Source organism: Saimiri boliviensis, chromosome 9, assembly GCF_048565385.1.
Source record: "Saimiri boliviensis isolate mSaiBol1 chromosome 9, mSaiBol1.pri, whole genome shotgun sequence".
Lineage (NCBI taxonomy): Eukaryota > Metazoa > Chordata > Mammalia > Primates > Cebidae > Saimiri > Saimiri boliviensis.
This window is the reverse complement of record NC_133457.1, coordinates 97781798-97799483: the sequence shown is the minus strand read 5'-3', so window position 1 is coordinate 97799483 and position 17686 is coordinate 97781798. Positions and strand designations below refer to the sequence as shown.

General features: G+C 40.4%; 1 protein-coding gene across 3 annotated transcripts in view; it reads right to left on the bottom strand.

Moving 5' to 3' along the window:
- The window catches only part of CBFA2T2 (CBFA2/RUNX1 partner transcriptional co-repressor 2), a 152622-nt gene that overhangs the window by 80077 nt on the left and 54859 nt on the right, over window positions 1-17686 (bottom strand). The window contains exon 1 of one of the 3 annotated variants that reach the window (XM_074406411.1): window positions 1-17686. This exon is cut by the window's left edge and continues 21602 nt beyond it. The exons of the other annotated variants lie outside the window; for them this stretch is intronic. The gene's annotated coding sequence lies outside the window, so the exon portion shown is untranslated. 3 annotated transcript variants of the gene reach the window in all.

The window sequence follows — 17686 nt, the reverse complement described above, 5'->3', positions numbered from 1 at the left end:
GCCCTACGAATAATAGAGGACAACTCAGTAAAATTAAAAGAGATGAAAAGAAAATGAATCTCACATTAGGCCATAAACTCCTTTTACTATTCAACTATGTTTCCCAGTATGTACAATAACAGAATGAAAGAATCCTTAAGTCCACTGAAGAAAACCCCAATTCTTGAACCTACTCAGTCATAAAGTACCAAAAAGAAGGGCTAACAGCATATGTGCTCACCTCAAGACAATAATATCTATAGCAATACTGATCAACAGTCCCAACTTGTACTAGCTCCAAACTTCAAATCAAAGTATACTTCATTTGGAGTCAAAGAAGGCTGTTGCAAATCTCAACTTTCTCCCTTTACTGACTTCTCTACCTTTCTCCATTTCTCCACTGCTTAAAATGAGGAGCAGATTACAAACCTCTGAAAAAAACTTGTCAAATACTACAAATCCTAACCTATTCTAAATATAATCACATTGCTCTACCTGGAGGCTTGCCTTCATAGGAACTGTCAGGTAAAACGATGGCTGCCAGAGGCTTTTCAAATCTAGTACCTTTTTTTTGTTTGTTTTTGAGATGGAGTCTCCTGCTTGTTGCCCAGGCTACAGTACAGTGGCACAATCTCAGCTCACTGTAACCTGGGTTCAAGCGATTCTCCTGCCTCAGCCTTCCCAGTAGCTGAGACTACAGATGTGCACCACCACATCTGGCTAAATTTTTTGTATTTTTAGTGGCTCATACCTAGAGGCATGGTTTCACCATTTTGGCCAGGCTAGTCTTGAACTAGTGGCTCATGCCTAGAGGCAGGGCTTCACCATTTTGGCCAGGCTACTCTCCAACTCCTGACCTCAGGTGTGGCTGGGATTACAGGTGTGAGCCACTGTGCCCGGTCATTTGTTTGTTTTTGAGATGAGATCTGGCCATGTTCCCCAGGCTTGTCTTGAATGACTGGGCTCAAGTAATTCTCTTGCCTCAGCCTTCTGAGTACCTCAGATGATAGGCACATACCACAGAGCCTGGCTCTAGTACCTTCTTAAACTCCAAAAGAAATAGAATATAAAGAAAGAAAAAAGAAAAGAAGAAAGCCGAAAAAAAAAAATTTATTTCTTCCAACAGAAATGGCCCTATATTTCAGAGTAATGAGAAAAGCTCTAGGCAGCTAAGTTTAAAACATTGAAATTGTTACTTTATATGTCCTAAATATCAAATAATTTAATTTAAAATGCTGTAAACTCAAGATTTTACTTTAAAACTGGGTTAAACTGCTGAACTCTCAGCAGGCAAACATCAATGACCATCCTCTTGACTTCCTGGGTTATTGACTTGTGAAGGCTATCAGAATACCCTTCACTGATGGGGTAGTGACTTTGTTAAGGTCACAACACAATTCATCCAAGTCAGTAAACTTCTATCTAGGGTTTTAAGACAATAATATTTATAGCAAAACCAATCAACATTCCAAACTTGTACTAGCTCCAAACTTCAAATCAAAGTATACTTCATTTGGAGTCAGAGAAGGCTTGTTGCAAATCTCAACTCTTCCCCTTTACTGACTTTTCTACCTTTCCATTTCTCCACTGCTTAAAATGAAGGAGCATTTATTACCTGTTAACAACCAAAATGGAACACTTATATTTGTTTACTGATGAAGGAAGAAAGAAGTCTAAAACATTCTCTTTGTGGTAGTTATTCTAATGACTAAACTAGAATAACTATTTGTGTAAACACAGAGGACAAACAACAAAATCATGCAAAATTAAAGCATTTAATAATGACTGCATATTGTTTTCTCCCAAAAAACATATTATGCTTTTAAACTAGGTCCCTTTCCTAACATAATGCCCACTGGGTTAAATTTAATAAACCAAAAAGCAAGTGATGAAAATTTTTGTGTGCCCTACCCCCACCCTAGGAGCCTACTGAGACACAATTTGCTTGAATATTACGGGTGTGGCATGAAATATTAAAGCAGTGACTAAAATTTTCCATAAAATCCCATCCAAAGTCTAAAAGCTTTACTACTTAGAAACAGATTCATTTCCAGACATTTAAAAGATTTACTATTCGACTTTTGACACTCTGGTGTTTCTACATTTAGTATTTAGGGAGGAGGTGATGGGGGTGGGGAAAAGGGTGTAATTAGTTTTGCTTGTAAAACGTTCATCACAGTTGTAGCGCCAACTGAGCTATACAGCCTATTGGGGGGTCTAATAGATTTCAGGGTATTATAGTTTGAGTAATAGAGGTTGGGGTTGTGGTGGAAATCAATAAATGGCTACTACTTCTTTGCCTAGACCCATATGGAAGTAATCAAGCGCAAGGGTGGCAGCTGGGGCCAATAACAGTCACCTGCAGTTGAGGGACATGGGGGTTTCAGATGGGTTTTTAATGCTAATTTCCTACAGAAACAATGAGCTAGAAAGAGCAGAGTAACAGACGAGGCCGGATGAAGAGAGACCAGCCAGAACAATGGCTGCACCTGGTGCTGGGAGCAGAGGGACAGAGCCGGCACGCGCCCGCCAACAGCAGAGGACACATCTGTCACCCTCAAAGCAGCCCATCCCCCAGCTCTTCCAGCAGGGTAAGTGATGCAAGGTCCCTAAACGTTAACAGCTTGCCACACGGCAACAGGTTTGAGTTTTTAAGGCTGCTGTATTCTCTATACGCACCCTTCTCCCATGACTAAGAATTAGTTAAGGAAGTGGGTTCTCTGTCAGTCTCAAGTGAAGACAGTAAAAATATCCAAGACACCCATTTTAAGTAAGTCTTTTAGTTACTGTGATTCCAATGTTTTAGGGAGACTAGGAAAAATCACATGGAAAGAGAAATCTTATTGAGTGCTGATCATAAGATCAGCTTGATAGTGAAGTATCATGCTAGCTTCTAATTAAATCCATAGAACTCATTTTTATTCCCATTTTACAGTTGAGAAAACGGAAGGTTAGAGGTGAAGGTTAAACTAGCTATGGTTACACAGCCTAATGTCAAAGCCCACACACAATCTTTCACCATCTTCTCTCCATTTATCCTAACTACCACAATCAAATGAAAACACAGTAGTCCCCACCTTGTCTGTAGGGGATGTGTTCTAAGACCCCCATAGATGCCTGAAACCCTAGACAGTAGCAAACCCTATACATACTATGTTTTTTCCTATACATACATTCCTATGATAAAGTTTAATTTACAAATTAGGCACAGTAAAAGATTAACAGCAATTTTAAAAATTTTAACAATATACTGCAATAAAAGTTATGTGAATGTGGTCTCTCTCTCTCAGAATGTCTTATTGTACTGTACCACAGGTAACTGATACCCTAGATGGTGAAACTTCGACTCAGGGGAGACTACTGTACATACTCCATTTGCTGCAGAGATCCAGCTATGAGAGACAACTGCAGATAATACGTATGCACATACACAGAATTGCATCCCACCTTGCCAGTCATCTCTAACAAGCTGCTGAGGATTGAACAGTAACAGGATTTTCACTAGCTGTTGCTTTAAACAAAACACAAAGAATTGCTTTTGCAGGTTTTGGCATGCTTTATGAAAATTAAATCCATATGCATTTAAAATTTCCCAGAATCAGTCTGTGTCATCATATAGTTCTCAAAAGTCTGTTTGGAAAGTCCAACAGCCAGTGAAAATACAACCACCGGTTGTAAGAGGTTGTTTTTCTGCAAGATATAACCATCACTTATTCCTTTATTCGCTGACTTGAACTTGGAGGGAAAACTGAACAATCCAGAGTCCATCATGGGAGAAATCTTTTAAATCACAGCTTCCTGGTATATAAATCACACATATAAAAGAGAAGATGGCTATGTATGCATAAAGGTAAGTATCTCAGAAGTAAACAACTGATCTTGGATTTGGAAAGACAGCAACAGCTAGACATACTTCAAAACATGGTAGAAATGAATACTATGTAATTATGCATTTAATAGCTTAATTTAAGGCACTGAGCTCCAGAAGAAAGGGAACTTTTCCATCCTGCCACTATGTTCCTTCCACACATGAGAAGTCCAAATCCTTCCCATCCTTTTTTAATTCTGATCAAATGCTACCTCCTTTAGGAAAGTTCTCTGATTCCCCTGGTACTAATTTTCAAGACTCACTACTTTTTGCACTTTTTTTTTTCTTTTTTGAAACAGAGTCTCACTCTGTCACCCACGCTGGAGTGCAATGGCACGATCTTGGCTCACTGCAACCTCCAGCTCCCAGGTTCAAGTGATTCTCTTGCCTCAGCCCCCAGGTAGCTGGGATTACAGGTGCATGTCATCACGGCCAGTTAATTTTTGTATTTTTTAGTAGAGACTAGGTTTTGCCACGTTGGCCAGGTTGGTCTCTAACTCCTGACTTAATCCTTCAGCCTTGGCCTCCCAAAGTGCTGGGATTACAGGTATGAGCCACTGTGCCCAGCCACTTTTTGTACATTTTATCTCCTCTATGAGATACCACCTTTTTAAAAAATCCCTTACCATATTATCACATATAACAGGCAATTCAAAGAAACATTCTTAAAATGGGTGTTCTGGGCCGGGCGCCGTGGCTCACACCTGTAGTTCCAGCACTTTGAGAGGCCGAGGCAGGTGGATAGCAAGGTCAGGAGATCGAGACCATCTTGGCCAACATAGTGAAACCCATCTCTACTAAAAATACCAAAAACAAAACAAAACAAAACAAGCTGGGTGTGGTGATGTGCGCCTCAGGTTTCAGCTACTCTGGAGGCTGAGGTAGGAGAATCACTTAAACCTGGGAGGTGGAAGTTGCAGTGAGCTGAGATTGTGCCACTGCACTCCAGCCTGGCGACAGAGGGAGACTGTTCCCCACCCCCAACCCCCTGCATAAAAATAAAATAAAATAAAATAAAATAAAGGTGCCCTAGAAACTCAACACAATTCTAGTCTAAGCTCAGCCAGTAACCAGGGTATTGAACTCTGAGCCAGGGAGACTATTTTCCATCCCATTATCCTTCCTCAACTTTCTTTATCCATAAAATGATGTGTTTGACTAGGTTATCCTAAGGATCCTTTCCAATCCTACTATTGTCCATAGGTCATCTCTGGGGACTTATGAGTACTTCTGACATTGAGTATCCTTGTAACAACCATTAATGAACCAATCTTTCAGATCTACTTAAATTTTTCCAGTTGTGTATTAAATAGATTTGTTCACTTAGAAGTATTTTTTTGATGTTCCAGCAAAGCCACTTAAACGTCATTATCCCCATCTCCAGTTGATTGGCATTATTGCATTATGTGCCTCCAGTCCAACAAGGACCCTGACTATAAAAATATCCTTGGGTCATACTGGAAGCCAATTTAGGAGAATTTCCTCATTTCATAGCAGTGAGCTTCTCAGGATGCTTTCATAATCTTCAGAAAGAACCATTATTTTCTCCAGTATTCAACTCAAATATATTTATCTTGGTTATAACCTCTGTAGCAAGCAGTACTCTCCTGAACTGTCTGGTCCTGGCAGGACTTTTAATCACCCAACTTTATTTACAGTGAGTGAATCTTCACATATTAAAATGCATATTATTTCTTATTTATTATGTTTCTTGAAACTCTAGCACCAGAAATATTCCTGGTATGGACATACAGTCATATGAAATCCCCTTTAAGCCCTCTGTAGTAGACCCGATCCTACAATACACTAGCATTAAGTCCTTTTCTTCCCACTCAGGTCTCCTGGGCTACAATGCAAAGTGCTTTCTCACTGAAGGAGTACCAGATGAATTCAGTATAAACACTATATTCTTTCAAGTATTCAGAAAAATCCCAAAGATGCTTGCTGAACAATGCACCTATGAAAAGAGACACCACCAAATTTTTATGAAATCATTTTAGTCAATTTGGTATAAAAGAAAACGTGGGAAAAGTTCCATTTTAAAAGCTTCCTCTGGCTGGGCGAGGTGGCTCACACCTGTAATCCTAGCACTTTGGGAGGCCAAGGTGGGTAGATCACCTGAGGTCAAGAGTTCAAGACCAGCCTGGCCATCATGATGAAACCCCATCTTTAAAAAAAAAAAAAAAAAGTCTCCTCCAAGTCGGGTGTGGTGGCTCACGCCTATAGTCCCATCACTTAGTCCCTCCCCTCCCTGGTCGAGGAGGCAACTACTGCTTGAGCCCAGGAGTTTGAGACAAGCCTGGGAAACATGGCAAAACCCCAGCTGTATAAAAAAATACCACGGTGGGCATGGTGGTGCATGCTGTGGTCCCAGCTACTCTGGAGGCTGAGGTGGGAGGCTCACCGGAGCCCAAAAGGGTCAAAGCTGCAGTGAGCCATGATCATGCTTCTGCATGCCAGCATGAGCAACAGAGTTAGACACCATCTCCAGGAAAAAAAAAAAAAGAAAAGAAAAGAAAAGAAAAAGAGAAAAAGAGGGCCAGGCACAGTGATTCACGCCTGTAATCCCAGCACTTTGGGAGGCTGAGGTGGGTGGATCATGAAGTCAGGAGTTCAAGACCAGCCTGACCAACATGGTGAAACCCTATCTCTACTAAAAATACAAAAACTTAGCCAGACGTGGTAGCATGCGCCGGTAAGCCCAGCTCCTCAGGAGGCTGAGCCAGAATAATCGCTTGAACTCAGGAGGCAGAGGTTGCAGTGAGCTGAGTTCACACCACTGCACTCCAGCCTGGGCAAAAGAGCGAGACTCTGTCTCAAAAAAAAAAAAAAAAAAAAAAAAAAAAGTAAAAGAAAAAGAAAAAAGTCCCCTCCACCTCAAGAAATCTAAATATAAAATTGAAGGAAGAAATTGAATAATACTATACTGCCCACTTAATTACCCAATTAACATAAATAAAGGCTGAAGAACTTTAAGGAATAAAAATATTTTTTAAAGTTCCTATTTCAGAAATGGAAAATTTTTGCATGACTTGTAACATAGTGGGGAGAAACACAGAATTTTCCAGCAGGGAGTCATGGGGTGGGGGAACAATTTAAACAGTGTTGTCACAAAGCAGTACAATTCAGTACCTCACTCCTGCTTGTTGACTTTTTCAAAATTCTTCTATTCTGGTATAGTTTGGTGAAGACAACACAGACCATTTAGAATAGATGCAGACAATCTGGGAGAGGAGTACAGCAAGAGGAAGGGCGCCTTGAAAACTAGAACCACAGACCAGACCCATTCTTGACCAAGAGTTGAAGTTAAAAATGCAAGGGGTTTAGGAACCCATCACAGCAAAAAGAGTGAACATCTAGAACTCTTGAAACTAACTTGTATGCTTTCTATGTGCCAGACAAATTTCCCCAATCACAACATGAATCAGGAATTAGACAAAATAGAGATTCAAAGAGAATAGTCGCTTGCTTGAGATGAAGAATGAATGAATAATGGCTATACAGTTTGTGTAACTCCCAAACTTACGTTCTTGCCATAGAAAATGAAAAGCAGGCCTGGATTCGGAGGCAAAACATGAGTACAACGTATGGAAAAGCAAAAAGTGGCTAGGCACAGTGGCTCATGCCTTTAATTCCAACACTTTGGGAGGCTGAGGCAGAAGGATCACCTGAGTCTAGGAGTTTGAGAGACTAGTCTGGGCAACACAGTGAGACCCATCTCTAAAATACATAAATATTAAAGAAATAGCAAAAATTTAAAATAGGCATCACGAACTAACAAGGACTATAGAACACAGTACATAGTGATATGCACATGAATTTACTAAACCACAAGACTATCCCAAACTCACAATTCAAGTCAGATTTGTTCATGTTACTTATTTATTTTATATGTAGGAAGTAAATAGAAGAAAATAGCATAGGAGCAAAACATAAATTACAAAGAGACATATCTAAAATGAAGAGATGCTGTTAGTTTTGCTTCAATCTCTTTTAGTTGTAATTTGCCTGCATACACTGAAATAAAATCTGACAATAGAGTGTTTTATGAGCCATCTCTTTAAAACGGCCTATTTGTATTACGCATACTAAAGGGAAAAAAAATTCCCTCTAAACAACACAGAACAATCCAACATGGAAAGCCTTACAGAAATATTTGTGGGACTACTTTTCTAGCCGTATAATTCATATATTACATCTGATTAACTAAATCTTGCATTCAAAAAAGCATGACATTCAAATATAAAGGTGGCAACAGAAAAATGCGATAGAAACACAAATAAAATGAAGCATTAAAAAAAACTGAGAAAGGCTGAACTTGTATCAAATATCAAGAAACATTCATATCCTCGTAATTTGAAAGAAGTAAAAAGCTTTGAAAGGCAGAGAATTGTGCACTTTAACCCCCAAAACTAAATTAAAATGTACTTACCCCAAATGCCCAGATTATAAACAATCCAGATTCTTAAATATACCAAATTTATTTGAAATAGATATTTAAAAGCTCCCCCTTTTCTCCTCCTAATCTTCAAAGCTCAATCGGAGACCAGCCTTCCTCCTCCTTTCATTAGCTGGACATGTGTCAGCTCTCTCACATCTGCGATTTCTCACTGACTAGAGCTGCCTGTCCCATTCCAGAGAAACACAGATGGATCCCAGATGGGAAGGTCCTGCCAAACAGACCAGCTCTTCACCTTGCCAGAATCCCCAGATACAGTCAGTCTCTCTCTGTCTCTCTCTTTTTCTCCCTCCCTCCTGCTTCCTCTCTATCACTACCCTTCCAACCCTCCCTGTTACCAGGGCTCTTTGCCAGCTGATGTCACTAAGTACACACCTCCCAGTGGCTCCTGGCCAATCTGACATTAACTTGTTAAATATGTGTAATTTGTTTATGGCTGACAATAACAGCAAAGATATTGTGCAAAACCTATCTGTGCAAGTCCCTAGTGGAATAACACGTAGAGACACACACAGACACACAGACTCACATTTTTGGGAACATACAAATGTTTAGCAATTACCATTTAAAGTCCTACATACTGTTTGATTTCTGCTATTGTTTAATAGCTTCTGCTTTTTGAGCCAGTTTTAAAATCCTACAAATGACAAATTCCTTCTTAAATTATTAAAAACCTGTTTTGAATGTGTAATTGGAAGAAAAATACAAAGTTGCAAATTAATTTGGGGACTATAAACAGAAATGTATGTAAATGATTCACACAAGCTGCCTCTCAGACCCAGACTTGGTAGCACTGCAAAACTGGCACGTGATTAAAATAAGACAATGCAGGCAACATGGTTCTGATACTGTGAAGATTATAAATGGAAGATGGGAACACAATGAAAATTTGTTTTAAAACAGAGCAAATATAAATGTGAGAAATAACATAATGTTTAACATTAAAGTAACTGCTAATATAAGTAGCCAAAACAAAACATATTTTTAGAACAATAACAGTGAAAATCCAGAGAGATGACAGAAACCGAAAAGGTCGGAGTTTAATGCTTTATACCTTAAAGAGCTAGCATATAATAGCTGCTCAGTCAATTTCTGCTAAATGAAAATCAATGGTTGACAACTGATACCATACTATAGTTACAGAAAATGTTCCCACTGGGGCAAACTGGGTGAAGGGTCCAATGGACCACCCTGTACATTTCTCTTATAACTTCCTGTAAATCTATATTTTAAAATAAAAAGTTAAAAGATTGGGGGTGGTGGCAGCCAGGTGCAGTGACTCACAACTGTAATCCCAACACTTTGGGAGTCCAAGGCAGGCAGGTCGCTTGAGCTTAGGAGTTTAAGACCAGCCTGGGCAACATAGTGAGACCCCATCATTAAAAAATAAAAAAAAGAAGAAAGGCTGGGCACCATGGCTTATGCCTGTAATCCCAACACTTTGGGAGGTCGAGGCAGGCAGATCACGAGGTAAAGAGATCCAGACCATCCCGACCAAAATGGTGAAACCCCGTTTCTACTAAAAAAATACAAAAAATTAGCTGGGCATGGTGGTGCACACCTGTAATCCTAACTACTCAGGAGACTGAGGCAGGAGAATCGCTTGAACCTGGGAGGCGCAGGTTGCAGCGAGCCGAGATCACACCACTGCACTCCAGCCTGGTGACAGAGCGGGGCGTCTCAAAAAAAAAAAAGCAAAAGCAGAAAAAAGATGGTGGCAAGGTGGGGGTGGTATCTTGGCTTCTTCCAGGGTTATATTACATGACACATACCCTAACTAAAAACTACATGAACACAGATTTGGCATGAAAGATCCTCTGCATGTGTGAATATATATACATATATATATATATATATACACACACACACACACACACACACACACACACACACACACAATCAAACAGATGTGGTTATAATTCTCTAACCTTTAACCTTCTACCATACTTGGGATATATCTGCAATCTGTGACCAATTTTTCTGTCATGGCAATTTTTGGCAAATAGGAAGGAAGACTATTTCTGTCAAGGGCAACTTAATGGCTAGATTTTAGGGCTTCAGTTCATACCAGTGATGGTGATAATAATAGTAACAGCAGCAGGGTTCAGTGTTTGCCATGTGTACTCACTAAGAGTAAGACTATTCTAATTCCCTGCATTGCCACAAAGGTCCTATATTAAAGGACCTATAAGGTAGGTATCATTATCTCAAAGTTATAGCTAAGGAAAGTCATGTTCAAATAAGTTAATGCCACATAGCTAGTGTCAGTATCAGGTTGTTTGGATCCACAGCCAGAGCACTATAACCCACCACCGTTGATGAGAAAATGAATCCAAAGATGTTGCTGGCTGTCCTGGATCACTTGTTCTCAAGGAAGCCAGCAACCATGTCATAAAGACACTCAAGCAGTCCTAAGAGCCTTCCACATGGAAGATCTCTTGCCAATAGCCAGTATCAAATTGCCTGCAATGTAAGTAAGCCATCTTGACAGCAGACACCAAGCCACTACCATCCAGCTAAGGCATCTCAGAGTTATGATCCACAGAAACCACATGAGATGATAAATATTTATTGTTACTTTATTTTTTAGGTGAGAGTCCAGGATCAAATTTATTGTTACTTTAAACGAAAAAAATGGGTCTTTCATGTCTAGCAGCCGGGCTATGGATCCTAAATAGCATTTCCCAATAATAGGAAGTAGGGTTCTTCAGGAAAACAGTCGACTCCAGGTACATGGCTAAAAACGTATAAAATTTGTCATAACAGAAAGCAACTAGGCTATCAAGCACTTCTGGAGTTATGCCCCAAGGACACAAAGAGAGTCAATGTGAAGAGGCTCCCACTAAAAAAGATGGGATGATTTCAGGAGCAATAAAAAATAACTGCAATTGGGACAGGCATGGTGGCTCACACCTGTAATCCCAGCACTTTGTGAGGCCGAGGTGGGCAGATCACCTCAGGTCAGGAGTTCAAGTCCAGCCTGGCCAGCATGTTGAAACTCTATCCCTACTAAAAATGCAAAAATTAGCCAGCAATGGTGGCACATGCCTGTGGTTCCAGCTACTCAGGAAGCTGAGGCAGGAGAATCACTTGAACCTGGTAGGTGGAGACTGGAGTGAGCCAAAATCACGCCATTACACTCCAGTCTGGGTGATAGAGTGAGACTCTATCTCAAAAAAAAAAAAAAAAAAAAAAGAAAAGAAGAAACTGAAATTGATTGAAACAACAAAATGTTTAAATCATGAGTTCAGAATAGCACCTATTAAAAAAACTAACTGATTACCTATCTTTTGGAGAATACTTGAGAACCAAACTCATTATTAAAAAATCTGGTAAATCAAGCATTTCATCTGTCTTTCCTATATGAACTGTACCTCCAGTTAAGTTGAAGAAAATTGTTGGGTACAGTGTTGGTTATTTGGTTGATGGGCTCACTAGGAGCACAAACCTCACCATTATGAAACACAACCATGTAACAAACATGCACATGTACCCGTGAATCTAAAATAAAAGATGCAAGAACTCTCCCCAAAAGAGTTGGTGAAAACTGATCTCTATTGAAATAATCCAACTAATAAATAACAAAATAATATACCTGGAATACCATCATTTTGCATATCCCTAATTAAAAACAACGAAGCTAGCTAATCATCATCAGTTGCCACTATTATAAAATGAGACACATCTGGAAATTAATATGCCTCCTAATGAAGCATTCTTGACCCAAAAAACAAGGAAAACTGGCCGGGCGCGGTGGCTCAAGCCTGTAATCCCAGCACTTTGGGAGGCCGAGGCGGGTGGATCACGAGGTCGAGAGATCGAGACCATCCTGGTCAAAATGGTGAAACCCCGTCTCTACTAAAAGTGCAAAAAATTAGCTGGGCATGGTGGCACGTGCCTGTAATCCCAGCTACTCAGGAGGCTGAGGCAGGAGAATTGCCTGAACCCAGGAGGCGGAGGTTGCGGTGAGCCGAGATCGCGCCATTGCACTCCAGCCTGGGTAACATGGGCGAAACTCCGTCTCAAAAAAAAAAAAACAAAAACAAAAACAAACAAACAAAAAAAAAAAAACAAGGAAAACTGAATCTGATTGAGCCAATTCATAAAACATTGAGGGGATGTAGGAACATGTTAATGGCAAGATGACGATGCAATTAGCAAAGTCTAGAATGTGGAAAACTTTATAGTCCAAGCAACCCAGATTCTTAGGAAAAGAAAGGGAGATGGAGGGAGTTAGAGGAGAACCTACATTAAAAGAGAAATAACTGACTGGTGCAATGGCTCAAATTTGCAATCCCAGTGCTTTGGGAGATTGAGGAGGGTTTCTCACTTGAGGCCAGGAGTTTGAGACCAGCCTGGCCAACATGATGAAACCCTGACTGTACTAAAACCACAAAAATTAGCTGGGCAAAATGGCACACACCTGTAATCCCAGCTACTCAGGTGGCTGAGGCAGGAGAATCACTTCAATTCAGGAGGCAGAGGTTGTAGTGAGTTGTGATCGTGCCACTGCACTCCAGCCTGAGTGACAGAGTGAGACAGAGTCCCAAAGTAAAAAAAAAAAAGAGAGAGAGGGAAATAAAAGACCTAAATGCAGCAGGGCACAGTGGTTCATGACCATAATCCCAACACTTTGAAAGACCAACACTTGAGGGCAGGAGTTTGAGACCAGCTTGGAATACATACCAAGATCCCATCTCTACAAAAAAATTAGAAAATTAGCCAGCTGTGTTGGTGCATGCCTGCAGTCCTAACTACCTGAGAGGCAAAGGTGGGAGTACTGCCTGAGACCAGGAGTTTGAGGCTGCAGTGAACTATCCCACCACTGTACTTCAGCCCGGGTGACAGGGTGAGACCCTGTCTCTCAAAATATATAGACATAGAAATACACATGCAAATACACTTTCATATACACACTTCCTAGCTCTTTGCTGAGAGGTCCTAGAAGCAATGACCCCTTGTAAAAAATGAACATCCACATCTTGATTTCCAAACTACATTTTCTACTAAAACCAAGGATCCTTGGAGAAATAGCTGATCTCGGGTAGGACAGGGAAAGCAAAAGATAAGCATGCAACACCTTGTGCAAGGAAGTAACAGACTACTCAAAAATGACAGAGATATGTCAAAAGAACACTAAAGCCAGTTAGAAAGCACTACCACTGGAATTGTGCGACAATTTAAGGATCAAAATAAGGCCAGGCGCGGTGGCTCACGCCTGTAATCCCAACACTTTGGGAGGCCGAGGTGGGTGGATCACGAGGTCAAGAGATCAAGACCATCCTGGTCAACATGGTGAAACACCGTCTCTACTAGAAAAATACAAAAAATTAGCTGGGCATGGTGGCACGAGCCTGTAATCCCAGCTACTCAGGAGGCTGAGGCAGGAGAATTGCCTGAACCCAGGAGGCGGAGGTTGCGGTGAGCCGAGATAGCGCCATTGCACTCCAGCCTGGGTAACAAGAGCGAAACTCCGTCTCAAAAAAAAAAAAAAAAAGAATCAAAATAAATAATGATAGCAATTGATTAGAACATAATCCATATTTTTTCTGATCAATCAACAAGGAAGAAAGGAAAACATTCCTTCATTAGAATGCTAACATGTAAATATAGAAAGAATGATGGAATTAGAAAATGATCACTAGTTGGGTGCAGTTGCTCATGCCTATAATGCCAGCACTTTGGGAGGCCAAGGTGGAAGAATCACCTGAGACCAGGAGTTCAAAATCTGTTTCGGCAAAATACTGAGACCTTGTCTCTAGAAAAAAAATTAAAAATTAAAAACAAGAAAAATGACCACTTGGATGCTGAGACTACTACTAAACAGGAAATTAATTTAAAAAAAAGTCAACATCATCTCAAAATACATCCAATAAATTACTAATTAATCACAAAGAGAAAATCAGTTAATTTTGCAGTACAGCAACCTGGCAGACATGACCTTTAAATGATTAACCAATCACTAATATTGAGACACATTGATAATGTGCCTCCCTAAATGAAGCATTAAGGAGAATACAACCCTTCTATAGTATTCCAGCCCAAAATTCATAACATTAATATAATCAAAAGGAAGCAGCAACGAAACGCAAATTAAGTACAAAACAACTGGTCTGTATTGAAAATTGTGATGGTCAAGGAAAGGCAAAGTAGGAGGAGGGGAGGATCAGGCAGGCTGAGGAACTGTTTTAGAATAAGGAAGGTTAAAGAGCCACGGTGGCTCGCACTTGTAATCCCAAAACTTTGGGAGACTGAGGATGGTGGCTTGAGCTAAGGAGTTAGAGACTAGCCAGAGCTGCATAGTGAGACTCCATCTCTACCAAAAGTAAAAAGATTAGCCAGGCATGGTGGCATGAGCCCATAGTCCCAGCTATTTAGGAGACTGAGGTCGGGGGATCGCCTGAGGCCAGGAGGTCAAGGCTGCAGTGAACCATTATCGAACAACTAACTGCACTGTAGCCTCTGAAACAGTGAGACCCTGTCTCTAAGAGACAAGAAAAAGGAAAGGGGAAAGACAAGGAATAAAGAGACATGCCGGGCTGGGCGTGGTGGCTCAAGCCTGTAATCCCAGCACTTTGGGAGGCTGAGGCGGGTGGATCACGAGGTCAAGAGATTGAGACCATCCTGGTTAACATGGTGAAACCCCGTCTCTACTAAAAATACAAAAATTAGCTGGGCATGGTGGCGCGTGCCTGTAATCCCAGCTACTTAGGAGGTTGAGGCAGGAGAATTGCCTGAACCCAGGAGGTGAAGGTTGCGGTGAGCCGAGTGGCACCATTGCACTCCAGCCTGGATAACAAGAGCAAAAATCCATCTCAAAAAAAAAAAAGAGAAACATGCCAGTTAAATTCGGTGTGTTATCACAGATTGAATTGGATTAAAGTATAAAGGTGATAAAAAAAAAATTATTGAAATACTCTATAAAATCTGAATATAATCTGTGAATTAGGTTAATAGTATTTTTGATACTTTTCTGATTTTGATAATTGTACTGTGGTTATGTAAGAGAATGCCTTTGATTTCAGTATTTACATATTTCAGTATATACATTTCAGTATGGATGAAAGAGCATATTTCCATTTTCAGAGAGGTTCAGGAAAAAAGGTATACATACAAAATACACACAATAATAAAGCAATTGGAGCAAAACATAAACAACTTATAAAAAGTTGCAAGAATTCATAAGTATTTTACTGTATCCCAAAAAAACAAAATATTAGAAAGAAAAATAGCACCCATCCATGACAAAAAAGTATGAAGACACTCAGACACTCTTATGGGTATTAAGTGAACACGTGTGTTAGTCCATGATCTAATGATCACATTCACAACAGTCTCTTCTTTGGTTTCTTACTCTAATGATGACAACAATATGCCATTATAATTTTTTTTTTAATTTAATTGGGCAGCCATTAGTCTGAGACAGCTGGCTCCAATGCTTAGTAAGCAAACTGAAGCCCAATGTAAATATAAAACAAAAATTAAGCTTAACCAATCAGAAACAAATCTCTAAGTAGGGACTTTCCACTGGATCACATCCAAATAAGGCAAATCCCTAGCGGTAGCCAATCAAGTAATTCCTTTACTTTGCTGTGTTCAGTTTATAAAAGCCTGCTGCTAAAACAGAGCTCTTTAAATTTCTTCCAGTTTTGAATGCTGCCTGAATCCTTTAATGCTCACCTAAATTCTGCTAATTTTCTGTCTAAAGTTTTTATTTAAGCAATTCTGAACATTAAGTTATTTTTCTTATTCATTTCATACCTATAATGCAAGCGTCCCCAAACTTTTTACACAGGGGGCCAGTTCACTGTCCCTCAGACCGTTGGAGGGACACCACATACTGTGCTCCTCTCACTGACCACCAATGAAAGAGGTGCCCCTTCCTGAAGTGCGGAGGGGTGCTGGATAAATGGCCTCAGAGGGCTGCATGCGGCCCTCGGGCTGTAGTTTGGGGACACCTGCTATAATGGGTCACTGCTTAAATATAAATATTATTATTTTTTATTCATTTCATACCCATAATGGGTTACTGCTTAAAGATAAGTATAAAAAACTCTGACATTCAATCTAAATAGAAAACATAAAAATAATTCTATAAATACACTTGAGATGCAGACATTTGAGTTTGATTCATCACATCAAATTTCTCATCTAGCACATAAAAATGATTCTAGACTTTCAAACAACATTATTAAAAAAGAAAAACAGCCAGGTGGGGTGGCTGATGCCTGTAATTCCAACACTTTGGGAGGCCAAAGTGGGCAGATCACCTGAGGTCAGGAGTTCAAGACCAGCCTGAGCAACACGGAAAAACCCTGTCTCTACTAAAAATACAAAATTAGCCATGTGTGCTGGTGCATGGCTATAATCCCAGCTATTTGGGAGGCTGAGGTAGGAGAATCACTTTAACGTGGAAGGCAGAGGTTGCAGTAACCCAGGATCGCGCCATTGCACTCCAGCCTTGGCAACAAGAGCAAAACTCCATCTCAAAAAAAAGAAAAACAGGCTGGACATGGTGGCTCACTCCTGTAACCCCAGCAATTTGAGAGACCAACGTGGGCAGATCACTTGAGGTCAGGAGTTCGAGACCAACCTGGTCAACATGATGAAACCCTGTCTCCACTAAAAATACAAAACCTAGCCGGGCCAGGTAGCACAAGCCTGTAATCTTACTAGGGAGAATCACTTGAACCCAGGAGGCGGAGGTTGCAGTGAGCTGAGATCATGCCACTGTATTCCAGCCTGGGTGACAGAGCAAGACTCTGTCTCAAAAAAAAGAAAAACAACCACTGATGCGCATAGTGAATTTGCTTTTCATTGTAATAACTCCTTACTTGCACAGAAGTTCTGCAAAGAGCAACTGGAATGTTTCTTAATCTGTCACTGAAGAACAAATTAATAATATATGGTATTTTAAGCATCAGGTTACAAAAACAGGTAAGTCTTTTTTGAAAATGAAACACATTGTAAAATTGCAATCTATATTTTAATCTATCCCAAAACCAAACCAATCTTTTTATTTTAAAATCATTATCAGGCCGGGCGCGGTGGCTCAAGCTTGTAATCCCAGCACTTTGGGAGGCCGAGGCGGGTGGATCACGAGGTCGAGAGATCGAGACCATCCTGGTCAACATGGTGAAACCCCGTCTCTACTAAAAATACAAAAAATTAGCTGGGCATGGTGGCGCGTGCCTGTAATCCCAGCTACTCAGGAGGCTGAGGCAGGAGAATTGCCTGAACCCAGGAGGCGGAGGTTGCGGTGAGCCGAGAGCGCGCCATTGCACTCCAGCCTGGGTAACAAGAGCGAAACTCCATCTCCAAAAAAAAAAATAAATAAATAAATAAAATCATTATCAAGAATCATGTTTTAATTAAATAGA